Source organism: Ciconia boyciana, chromosome 20, assembly GCF_034638445.1.
Source record: "Ciconia boyciana chromosome 20, ASM3463844v1, whole genome shotgun sequence".
Classification (NCBI taxonomy): domain Eukaryota; kingdom Metazoa; phylum Chordata; class Aves; order Ciconiiformes; family Ciconiidae; genus Ciconia; species Ciconia boyciana.
Genome location: NC_132953.1, coordinates 1146582 through 1159884, shown reverse-complemented (window position 1 = coordinate 1159884; position 13303 = coordinate 1146582).

Below are 13303 nucleotides of genomic sequence, written 5' to 3'. Positions count from 1 at the left end.
TTCTTAATAGTTTAATAAAGCTATTAAGAGAATACTCTTCCATACTGCTGTAGATAACCTATTCCCACCAAAACCCTCTTTATTCTTCAAGCAGGGCTCATTTCCCACAACCTTTTTAGACCAGAAGGGCATGGAAAAATAATAAGCACTGTGCACCATATTCAAGTTAAGAACTGTGATTATCCGTTTGTAGTGCCGGAGTTGGCATTTTTACGACACCGGTGGTTTATTTTAAGTGCATCTCTTTTGAGGTGAGAAATGGGTGTTTACACTTGAATTAGATGGAGAAGAGCAGTCAGGGCTGGTTAATCTTCCTGGGAAAGTGAGGGGCTGTGGCTGTGTGTGGGGGCGTCCAATTTAAAGCCATTGAGTCTCTTCCATGGGAGCATCACTCTTAAAGCCTAGATTGAAGGAGAACCTCACCATCACCCCAGGGTTAGCTGAATAATGGCAAAAGCATTTCAAGCTGGCTTGGTAATACCCACCTGATTTAGTTTATCAAAGTTGGGCTTGTAAAGATGCCCTCTGGCTTCAGCACCCGCTTCTGGCTGCAAAACTGCATTTTAAAAAAAGCCAGTAAGAATGCTATTTCTAGGTGTATAACTTGATTTCTCAAAGTGACTTTGGAAAGATGGATGGAGGTCATAGATTTTTCTTACTGTCGTCCAGACGTGTCTGGACACCAAGTAGGACAGCAGAAATGGGTGATGAGGGGCAGATACAGCTTGCCGAGGGTTCAAAAACAAGTTAGTTATGTTCATAGGTCACCTATGGATCTCACCTCCTTAAAGACCTCTTTCTGCAACTTCATCCATTGCATCTTCTGGGGCAAAGAGCAAAGCTATTTGAACTGCATCGCCTCTCTGCACCATCTCATTCTCTTCTGCTTGCCATTAAAGTGTCAATATTTTCAGCCCTGTTTGATGACACTCCCAAGGTCCCCATGCCACCCAGGCTGGATCAACACCTGCCAATTCTGCACCGCCGGGGCGGGGAAGAGGGTGTCAACCTGGCTGAGATGCACAAAGACGCTGCAATGATAATAAATTGGCTTGTCAAAGAGGAGGGCAGATTTGCTATTAATGGAAATAATAGTAGATTACATGGGCTTTTGTCACACAATATAATCAAAGGCAGGATCAAAGGGAGGGAATATAGCAAATGGTTAGCAGGCAAGACATGCTAATGAGATAAAAACGCTAGCCTTGCTACCTCTCTGAGCTTCAATCGAAGGATAATTGATACTAAATAATGTAATTTTGAGCTGTGGTGAAATGCACTTAAAACCAGCAGACAAGGCTGTGAAAATGTTTTAGTTTTTCTGTTACTCCGCTGTCATTTCCATCACTTTTTTTTTTTTCCTCCGTGTGGCAGCTGATTGTGCGTGTGGGAGCTGTTGGGGGAAGAGAGAATAAGTGAAAAAACCCTACTTTGGCAAAATACTGGTGCATTTACACGGGTTTAACTTCGTGATGCCAAGCCCCTGGGTCTGCCTCTGCAGTAGGTCACCTCAATTCAGCTGTGCTTGGGTTTGTGCGGTGAGGACAGCCCAGTGGCGGCACCGGCACTGCTCGTTGCAAAGACCCCGGGGACGGCACCGCTGTGCGGCGGTGGCTCTGCCACCTCTGCCGCCACCACGATGCTCTTAGGCAGCAGCTTCAGCTGGCTCAACTAAAGGCTGCTGTTTCAACCTACCACTTTAAATGCAATTTAAAACTAACTGTGATTTAAATGTAAAACGATGCAGTTTAAATGATTCTCTAGCAGTAATGCGGTGAAGTGCAAAGGTTTGGCATGGTGTGGTGTCAAAGGGCTGTTATTTTATTCCCTGAAGCCATGTTGGCTGAAGCTCCGCTGCATTTCAGTCAGCTCTATCTAGCCCGAGGAATTCATGATAGTCTAAAATACTTTTTCCCCTGGAAAACTTCTGTATTGCCTGCTTTCTGGAAAAATAAAAATGCCAGACTAGACTTATCTTAAATATTTCTTAGTGCTTTCACATGGCCCTTTCTATGTATTTAGGGCAAATCTAACAGCTGGCGCTGTCTGATTTGAGACCTGCCATCCATGTTGGCGTTAGCAGCTCAGGAGAGACACAGATCTCCCTTCCTCCCTTGTAGGACTCATCTTTTTTTGTTTCCCAACCTACCATGGTACATGAAAGATGCATCCATTATAGTCGCAAGTACCAGCTCAGAGGGCTCTTCAATCACCACCCAACGAACCCAGCTGTCAGCACGAACTCACCGGAGAGTGTCTGGAGACTGCTAGCAGATGGGGGGGTTGTTGTAAGGTAATTCCCCCAGATTTGAAGGCAACGAGCAGTGCAAGAAGCTGGCTACTGCCTGGAGACAGCACAAGAAGAAGCCCTGTTTGGGGCAGAGCTGGCCCAAGGAGCCGTTTATATCCAGCCCAGAAGATCCCATGTGTGGAAAAGCTTGCTCGGGAGTCGCAGGCTTAAAGCAATGACAGCTTGCACCAAGATATGAGCATCCCAATAGGGAAAAGCAGTAAATTAAAAAATAGAGAGCTGTCATCCTCTGAAGAACATCTTTTTGGAACTGGAGGGAGAAATCTTCATCCCGGCCTCCAGCTAATGACAACCATCAGTCCCCATCGGGCTTTGCTGGGGTCGACTACTTGAGTACCTCCATATTTTTAACATGTTCAAATTGCAGCAAGGGTCTGGGAGTATGAAGATACACAAGTGCTTTGCTGAGTGTGAGTGGAGGAGAGATTTTCTGGGGTCCCGTCATGGCTGCAAAGGACATCAGTGGTGCAGCTGATCTGTGCAAGAGCATCCCTTGCTGCCAACGTAGGAAGAGCTCTGTGACAAATGCAATAAATGACAAGCTAAAAATAAAAATTACTTTGATGGTTGCAGATCTGATTTTTTTTTTTCTACTTAGAAGTTCCTTGTGGCAAAATTAATCAAATCAGGATGTTCCCCAGAAACTTTTTGTTTTGTTTATTTATTGCAATGAGTTTGGCTGAGCAGTTTCCCTGCAGAAAGAAGACTGTTCTGTGTCACAGAAAATAAATAATGAAAAACAAAGGATCTTTTCTCCTGCATTCCCAGCCCCTCTTTGCTGACTGATGCCAAAGGCAATTACCAAAGCTAAATTAAGACTAATTTTGCCAGATCTCTTCTGAAGAACCTTAGAAGCACTGTTTCACCTAAGGATGCCCTGGGGGGTTAAACAACACAGGAAAACATATAAGACCCAGGTTCGTGTAACGTATGGCCTCGGTACCGGCTCAATGCTACATCAATGTGAGGAGATGATGGAGGAATAATAAACGGGTCCTGCGCCTGAGAGTTAGACTCTCAGAAACACCAGCAAAGTCTGAATTTCAGCACACTCTCGAATGCAACCACTAACCTGCCTCCCCCCTTGTCTTTTGAAGCTTGCTGACCCCTACGTGCTGAATGCCTCTCCCAGGATGCATTAAAATCCACCACACGTCTTTTCCTCTGCCCTGGCTCCTTGGTGAACATTGCCACGTCCTCTTCTCCTTGCCTCCCTCTCCCCTGGTGCTACATAAACTAACTGTTGCCTTTTGTGCCCTGATTTCCCTGTGGTCAAAGGCTGAGGCCGCAGCTTGTGTCCCACGTAGCCGGACCAAGACCAACGTGCAGCTCACCCGCTTGGATGCTGCTAGCGGCAGAGGGTGCAAAGCCAACCTCCACTGGTGTCAGCACACACATGAGCTCACGTGTCTCTGCCTACATCTATTATAGAGATGGACCCTAAGCAACTTGCCTTCTGCAGCTCCTCAACATCTCCTTTTGAGTGTTGGGGTGGAGGTCAATGAGCAGAGATACTGAAATACTAAACTGGAATTTAATGAAGCCAGCACCTTCTTAAAATTGGGTCCAAGCTGTCACATGAGCTATTTTCACATTGGAGCCGTATTTCAATGGTTCATCCACCTCCTAAGTCCACCTGGATGTAAAGGAAGTAGAGAAAAGTGGGGTTTGAGATGGCATCAAGCTCCTGTGCTTATCTTGTCAGCATTAAGGCAAGTCAGTGCCAGGAACTCCTCATTTCTGGGTAACACAATTGTATTTGCAGGATTGGTTTTTATAGATGCCTTCATCTCCTTTCATCATTAAAAAAAAGAAAAAAAGAAGGCAAAATATACACACGCAGATCCAGTGAGGTTCCTGTGCTCTGCTTAGACAATTGCTACCAATTTGAAGTGTCGGTGCACATATGCTTAGAGAGCGTGTGAACGTCAGCATCTTTTCACATGAGATTCTTTGGTCAAGGTTTTGCATACACTGAAGCGTCTGTATTTCCCAGAACAGAAGGATTAGTTTCCTGGGCATCTGATTATATGGTTGTCGTTGTTATGGGGATGATGAAGGTAAGTGATTTATGACAATATAAGAAAGGATCCAAGCAGTTGATTCCATTTATAGCCTTGTGTATGCGTATAGCGTGTGCATTCAAGACATATCGCATAAAAGATAGGTGTGAACTACCAACAGGCACGTTGTGAGTAGAGTTTCTCAGCTGTTCTTGGTGAAAGGACCTGATAAGGTACAACAGCCTTTTACCACTCTTACCAAGGGTAAGAGAGTCACAGAGTCTGGGGTTCATTTTCTGGAGGAAAAAAAAGAGGGGAAAAGAAGGGTTCAACTCAGGCCGGAACGAAAAGATATTGTCTCTTCCTGAATTCCTGGTTAATTTGGGGTGGAAGGGGTGAGTCTTTTTAAAAATTCTTCCTCTGCTTCTTCTCCCATCCCATTTTCATCTATTCTGAAGCGAAATAATAGCGCTGCAAACCAAAAAGCCAGAAGCTACATTTTAATGGTGTTAAAAAGAAAACATTTTGAAACAGTTGATGTCTTCCTTGCATTGTTTTTGTCTATAAGGCTTCAGCGGTGGCTTGCATTCAGAATGAGTGGTTTTTTGGGTCTACCCAAGAGGGCCTTTCCTAGTAAATCTACTAGTGTCTGGAAGAAAAAAAAAAACCTGCCTGGGTCTCATTCTCATTGTTTTTTATTTGCTTTTATGAGTACAGCTAAGAGCTGGAGGACAACAGTCGCTGAACTGGCTCTGCTCGAGCTGAAGGAGACAAACCGAGGTGAGAATTTGATATAACTTGCCTGTGGTCATACAGCAGATACGCTGCCAGACGATGGCTGGGCAAAGTATATTTAGAAATGAGTTAAATAGAGCGTTCAGCCACCTGGGATGGGAGCAGCGGCTCCAAGTGCTGCTTGAAATCACACATGTGGGCTCACAGTGGCCACCATCCCCCACAACTCCTTGCATGGAGATGAGTGGAAAATGGATGGAGATACTCGGGCTGTCCTTGCTCCTTGTTTGATCTCCAGACGTCTTCCAGGCGTCTCATCTGACATGATGCTCAGATGGAGTAACTCATGACAGCCTGAACCTCCTCCAGTTTTGACATTGAGGAACTTTCTTTGCAGAATAAAGCATCCTGTAGGAAATGTTTTCAAGCCGTGGGAGTTGAAAAAGAGATTAAACATAAAAGAAAGATAAACTGCTGCGTCTTAGAAATGCGATATCTGCACTCGGCCCATGTCTAATGAAGTGATTCGTGTAAAGCCTCCCTGGAGAGGCGGTGAATATTGCTGCTCTTCCAACTCAACCCTGGAGCCGGCAGCTTTGAATATCAGCTTTATTCCTTGGAAATAAGGAGTCAAGAGGGTGATGCTGTGAAGTGGGAATGGTTGGGAAAGTTCTTGGAGCCAGGGATGATTCAACGCAGCTAAAAATTTCCCCTTTCTTTCCCTCCCCATCTCTGTTCAAGGCTGCTTGGTTGGAGTGAGATGGTCCGTAAGCTACAGCTTGTGTGTCATTCTCCAGGGCCTTTTTTACCTGCTTGTTTGCTCTTTTTTAGCATACATTTTGAAGGGTTCTAGATGAGCTTGTGTTTTATTGATCAGGCTGCTCTCAGCTCCTTTTCTCCAGCCCTTCATTAAAGCTGGGATCACACTTCCTGAAGGTCTCCCTAGGGGATTCTTGCTTGTGGAAACCGTATGTTTATGGCTAAGGCTGTCGGACTTGAGACCACACTTGATATTTCCCTTTTTGTTTAGTGTGGAGATGCTCTAGTTACCATAGATTTTCTTTTCACACTTCTTTTCCTCTGGCCTTCAGAGTGGGGAAGAAGAAGAGGGCTCTTGAATTTTCTTTGTTGGCTTCATTGATTAGTGTATTTTGGGTTTCATTTCATTTCTTTAAAAACAAATTTATGAGAGATGGGATCTTCTGGGTTTTTCCTTTAAAGTGAAAAAGGTCATGTTAATTAACCATCCTCGTTATGACAAGCAGCGCTAAGGACTGAGTGAAGAATTTGTTCTGTTCCTGCCCGCGTGTGGGAGTTTGTATGATAAGGATACTCCGATGCACATAATACAATAATTGTAATGTCTTCAGACTGTTATGTAAACTGAGCAACATGTCACTCTCTTCCTTTTTTCTCTATTAAATGAAACGAACTGAAGTTTGAAGAGGGAAGGTGGAAATTAACTCTTTAAATACTGGACACCAACAAGAGACATTTGGAAAAAAGTCCATCGAAGTTTTCCCTGCCCTCTAAAAGAAAGTGCTGAGAGTTACTACCTAAAACAAATACTCATCAGCTGGAAAAAGCCAGAGCTTCCTTTATGTTTTTAAAACCTTTTTGTTCTGCTCATTTGGGGAAGGTGTCTCATTTGAAAAACACCTGCACTCATTTAGAAAGGAATGAATCGGGATAATAAATAGTACCCCCTTGCCATTCATTGAACTGGGAGCACTTGAATTTTATTTTTTTTTCTCCTTCCAACTGTTATAAAATAGACCAGAAGAGGGCTATTTTAGATCAATAATCTTTTTTTTTCCCCTCTCCCTTGATATTCCAGGTCAGCTGGCAAATGGAGAATTATTCTTTGCACAGTTCTAAAAAGCTCCTGTTATCACCCATCTGAGACGGCCACTTGCCCCAGATAAGGGAACCGCTGTCTGAGCGAATGGGTAATAAAGTGAATTGGTTTTGGAACGAGCAGCCGTCAGGTTTGCCCTTGATGGTACCTTCTTCCTCGCTGCATCCCGGCCCCACATTTGGATGCTTCAGCTCAGGGACGAGCAGCCCTCGGTCCCTCTCGATTCCCTTTGTTCATGGTTTTTCTGCTCGCTTTCAGCCCGAGCCGTTCATGCCGTGCTGCTCCGTGTCAGAAATTCATTAACTAACTTTGCATTTTGATGGTAGACGTGGAAATGCCATCTGCTACCCAACGGCTGTGCTTTCTCATCTGCCCAAATCCTGCCGAACCCCGCCAATGTCACTGAGATTGGTTGAGCCGCTACTCGCTTTCCTGTTATTAGCAAATTAAGATACACTTCCCGCTGTTGATTTCCTCATCTAAACACTGCGCTGGGAACAGAAATAACCCTATTACTGGGCCAGGATATAATTTAGCCATAACACTAATCTTTGCTGGTCTGAGACGGGGTGTTATTCTGCATCTGTTGTTATCCTCCATAGCCCTTATTCCTAAAGCTGGGGAAATACATTTCCTTATCAAACAGCTTCATTTAAGTCTAATTAGATAGAGGCCCACAGGTGACTCTGTCTAATATCCTCCCCTCCGTCGACGCTACCTTAAGTACCCCAGGACGTGTGCTTGAGGAAGCCTTACTGCAGGAAAAAAGCTCAGCTCCAGCAGAGAAAAAGTCAGTTTATTCGTGCATCCTTCTGCGCTAAACACGGGCCAGGCAGCGATTTCCACGCTGATGGGGAGCATCGGATACCATGAGGAATAGCACTGGAGTCATGATGGGCTTCCCGTCGAGCGAGATACGGCTCGGGGTAATGGTATCGGCATCTGCCTCCTCGTAAAGATCCAAGATCCTGATCAGTGCCAAGATGCGGGGGGAAAAGTGAGAAATTCAGAGCAGGATTTTTAATGGTTTGGGGAGGGATTTGAAGGGCTCTCCTTGCTTTCTCAAGGTGCAAGAGGTGGGTAAGGTGTGAGGGGAGGATTTTCCTAAAGAGTGGGATTTGCTTTGCCGCGCTTCAGGGTCAGCCAGTGGCTGGAAGCTCTCCTTACAGAGATAAGTTGGTGCGTCTCCTCCTAAGAGAGGTCAGCCCTTGGCTGATGCAGCTTATGGCAGTCTATTTTTTGGATGCCTTGAGGATGGCATTCATCTAGGTAACAGAAAGGCAATGTGATTTTTAGATAGGGAGAGCAATGCCCCCAATATGGTATTGCTCCTCTTTGGCTCTGGAAATAAGTTAAATGAGTATGCTAGGTGTAGGCAACCCGCTCTTGGACATCTAACGTTAGCAGAGATGCTGGTGGGAGGAAGGACTCGATGAAATTGGGCACTGACTACGCCCCAGTCTCCCTTCCCCGCTTTTCATGAGCTGGATCATCTTTGCCCGCTTGATCCCTGTCCATCCCTCCAGTGCTCTCCTGCACCAAGGTATTACTGCAGACAGGTTGCGGAGGGTTTGGAAAGGTAAGAGGAGCTGGTAATTACCTCATTTGCATTATTTTCCTCACTAAAATGGACTGAATAATGACTTCACATAAGTGCAGCACGATTAGCAGGAGCAAAGCTCGCAGGTGCCAGCTGGGAATGTCACCCACATGGGTGGCTTTAGGTAAAGAGGAGGGTTCATCTCCCTCAAATCCCATCTGAAATAATCAGTATTTCAATCATCTGGCTCCTTGGAGGGTCTGATTTCATCTCGTGGAGACTCATGTGTCCCTGAGCAGATCCCAGAGCATCACGGGGACCAGAGGGATGCGGTGCTCAGTTCCCATCCACGTGCGGTTCTTGGCAGCGAGGACCATTGTCCTGTCAATGTAATTAGAGAAGGCAGAGGAAGGAAGGGTTTGTTATGAGAAATGACCAAGGATGAGAGTCAGGTTTCTCGAAAACATGTGACTCCTGTTTTCAATCCCTTGTCACAAAGCCAGGACTTGTAGGTTCTGCACAAATGCATTCACAGCTTGCATTTGAGTATCTCATTTTCTAGTAGTGACCTAGTAGGGTTTTGGGAACTTGGTGAAATCAGTGCTTTTCTGTGAATTGCTTCAGCCTCAAAGAAGCCGCCATTTCCAGCGTTCCCCAGCACCCATAGGAAACCTGAATATTGCTGCTGGAAGGGTTTGGGGTTCTTGAATCCATTTGGATTATTTAGCAGAAGCAAAAGGGCTGCCCTGAGTGCAGGCAAAGGGACCAGACACAGATCACAGAGGCCACTCCAGGCAGAGGCAGGATTTCTCCTTGCAAACACAGCTGAGGCCAAAGCAACCTTTATCCCCTCCAGAACTCAATTAGCAAAAAACAAGAGTAAAATGAAAGGCATGAGAAAAAATCCTGACCCTGCTCGCAGCATCATGGCATGGGTTATCAGCAGCATAACTCAGCGCAGGGTCATTTTGGTGGGTGCACGTGTGCTAGCGTGCATCAGTCAGAAGCTGGTCTGCTCTGCCTCCGATGACTTCCAGTCGACTTGATTATTATTATTTTTTTTTAGCTCAGGCAATGCTCACAAAACCTCCTTGGGGGCTTCAATTGAGCTGTGAATTCGTCGGACACTTCAGCTATTCCCAGTGCTGGAGGCAGCTGCTTTGCCACTCCGGCGCCCTGCAGCAGCGAGGCAAGAGTTCAGCTGCAAAGCACCCTCGGCAGGGAGCCAGGGAGTTAAATCCAAATTCACCCATACCCCCTGGCACCCATCTGCCCAGCAAAGCCAGCGATGGGGCGCGCGTGGCCGCAGGAGCTAAATCACTGCTGATTCCCTGCCAGGCTCCCACGGGATGCTTGATGTTGATTGCTCACATGGGCTTCAAATCCCTGTGCTCCCCAAAGGGAGATGCCTCTCAAGGCTCTTTTAAATCCCAAACGTTGTTTCAACCTTGTCCCTCCAAGCAGGCACCTCCGTTGACGAAAGAGCCGTCTCCCATCAGCGTTCTCGCCTGCCTCCTCGCCGCTCCCGGCTACTGATCTAGGTCTCCTCCGGCAATAATTCTCCGAGGTCGCCGGATCAAGCGAAGCAATTTAGAATAAATTGTGGTCGCTTCAGACTTTTGCATTAAACTCTGAACTTTGGGAGCTTCGCTGCACTGAAACTGTTGGCGATGCGCGCCCGGGGGGATTTGTATTTATTTCTATCCAAAGCGTTCCTCCCTGCGCAACCTGCAGAGGCTAAGGAGATCAACGGGAAGGAGGGGAGAGTGGGGGAAGCGAGGAATATGTCTTTGGCCTTTCTTTCCTCTTTTAAAACCCAAAGGCAACTCGGAGCTTAATGGCCTCTGCTCGCGCAAGAGGCCAGCAGAAGGCCAGCGTGCGGTTAAAATTCAGCAATAAGGCCTTTAAAGGGGATTTCTGCTTTGCAGGGTCTGTCTCTGAAACTCTTTTCTGGAGTTTGTTCAATACGGCTATAGCAGGAGGCCAGGTCCCTGCTCAGTGCTGCTGCCGATGAATGCCTGTTTGCTCTCCTCGAGGTACAGAGAAGGTGGGGAGGACCTCCAGTGACCCCAAAAAGCAGGAGGCAGGGGAGCAGATACGAGCTCAGATAAACCTCCAAACATCATCTGCATTCAGCTTGCTTTTGCTGTTGGGGGATAGAGGGGAGGAGGCTAAAAGTAATTATTTAGAGATATTTCATCTTGGCATCTTCTGAAATACATTTTTAATTCTATAAAAAAGCTGAAAAACCACAGTTTAGTCACCCCTTTTTTTCCAATTTGCTGAAATACCTTGGATCAGCTTTAAGTGAATCTCACTCGAAGCTGTGGAAAACTTTAAATATTAATGGAAAAAGGAGTTTATTTTGCATGCCTCTTGCCCAACTCACCGCTAGAGCCACAGCATCCCCTCACACATAGTACGGGTGTGTCTGGATTTAAGTGATGATGGAATTAGAGTCCATCTCCACGACATGCCCATCTGCTGCTGGTTCAGTGACCTACATGAGGTGAAATGAGATGTGCTGGTCTCCATCCAACTCCTGGAGCAGGCACGTTGCCCCATCGTAAGCATAAAGGAGCATTGCCCAGCCTGAGGGATGTAAAATCCCATCAGGCACCAGAGGCACCTTTTTGGTCCCTATATCGTAATTCAATCACGTTTCAGGCTGGGTTTTGCATATGTGAGTCAGAAAACTTACAGAAAATGGAAACAAAAAATGATACAGGAGATTTATTCCCATTCACCTGAATCCAGAGGCTGTTTTATTTTAGGAAAACTCCAAATATTGTGAATTTGGTGATGCTTGTGCATCCATGGCTTACATCCCTACTAGAATTTGCAGACCTACAGATGTGTTTTTCTTTCCTCATATTCCCAACCCATGCCTCTTAGACCAGATGGAAAGTTTACCCTTCCCAATCTAGTGCTATCTCTGCATGTAAATGAAGAAATTTGAGCTTAAAACCTGTCAAACCAACACCTTCCCCAGGATTAAATTGACTTTGAAAGTGTACGTTTCAAAAAATACCCAAACAAGCAGGAAAAAATCCCAAAAGGAAAAGAATTAATAACCTCAGTGTTTTCTAATATGCACACTAAACAACTCTTAAATCTAAATGAAATCTATATTGCATTCATTTTCTATTTTTGAGCTGAGACTAGGCTAGTTTGGCTCCACATTCATCCAAATTTCATGCTTCTCCTTTGAACCCGGCTTATCGGAAATGTTCACTTTCTTTTTTTCCCCCCAGTTGCCTTACGGTGGGTTTTCGAAACTCAAATCAAAGCAACAGCCTACATGGCAGGAAAGAAAATGACTGTGCTGTGTCCTTGTCCCCTTGCATGTGTTTTTGGGCACGATGCTCTGTGATGGCCAGGATTTGGGTATCACCCTCAGCAGGGACCCAACCTGCCAAAATCCCACTCCGTTCCATGGACCAGGGGGAGAAATCTTAGTTTTGGGTGTTTTGAAGAATGCTATCGGATAAATACAATAATATGCCAGTCCCACATCACTGCTGGGGATTTATTCCTGCACCTGTGAAATTTGCATCTGCGACAACAGGTTTCGCTGAATTCTGTGTATTTAGTCTCCCTTCCACACCGGGCTTGATCATGCATTCCCTAGTGATAAGGCGCCCGCACCACTCTTCTTCTAATGGATGTGTATTTTTGCCTCTTTCAGTGTAAAAAAGGAGGATAGTTCCTATTTGAAATGGCTTTCATAACCTCTGTAGACAATGCAGGGGATCTACACACACCAACAGTCCTTCACATCATCTCCAGTTTGTCAGGGAGGGAATTAGGAAGATGTCTCCTGGCCCGTTCAGTTCTTGCTGGGACATCTTTGCCACCAGCCACCGCTTTGCAGTGTTGAGAAAACCAGACTTGGGATGTTTTCCCAGTGGATTTTTTTCCCTTCAGTTTGCTGTTACGAAACGCACCACTTTGGATCAGAGATTTGGAGATGTGGCTCCAAAGGGCACCAAAATTTCATGGTTTTCTGCTCCCCAGTGGTATTTATGTGAGTAAATACCTTACTCACATAAATGAGTGTGTGATCTTCTGTGGTGTTGGTGGGATCCCCGTGGCAGCATCACAGACAGGGGATCTGCCACAATACGTGAAGGACCTTCACGACCATTACCAGATTTTGTTTGAAATTGCCCAAACTGGTTCCCAAATTAGGTGGGATGCTAGCAGACAGACGGACATCCACGAGCAGGACCAAGGGGGAAAACCCTGCAAGATCCCTGATAGACCAGAGAAGGAAACCACAGAGGCGACAACTTTTATTTAAATTATCCGTGGCTAGCAGGGCTCCGAGCATCGCCTGGGTCCTGAAGACACAATTAAAATACAAGCCCGAGCAAAGGAGCAGATGGACAGCAGTTGTTTTGCTGTCTGCCTGCACCTGCCAAATGAGCTTTCTTCCCTGAGCCGCAGCGGTTTCCAAGTGCTCTTGAAAGCAGAAGGAGTTGGCAAGCTGGCTGCTGTCTCCCCGCGCCGCTGACGTGATGGAGCCAGATTTTGGGAGAGGTGTTGGGGAAGATCATTGGAGCTGCGTTTGCTCGTTGGAGGGGCTGGATGCTGGGGAGAAAAAGGATTTGAGATGAGGAAGAAGAGGTGCCTTGAAGACCTGAACCTAAAAACCCTCTCACGTAACAGCACTGAGGCATGGAGGGCAATTCCCACCACAGTATTCAAGCCTCCTTTCATTTGCACCAGGGAGAATTTGGCAGGTCTGAGACTATTTATTCTCCCATGGGCTGAGTTTGCTCATCCCCAGAAGTCTTGGCTTCCCCCCCTGTAAAAAACCAAGATCCCAAACCATCACGGGCTATTTCTGCAGA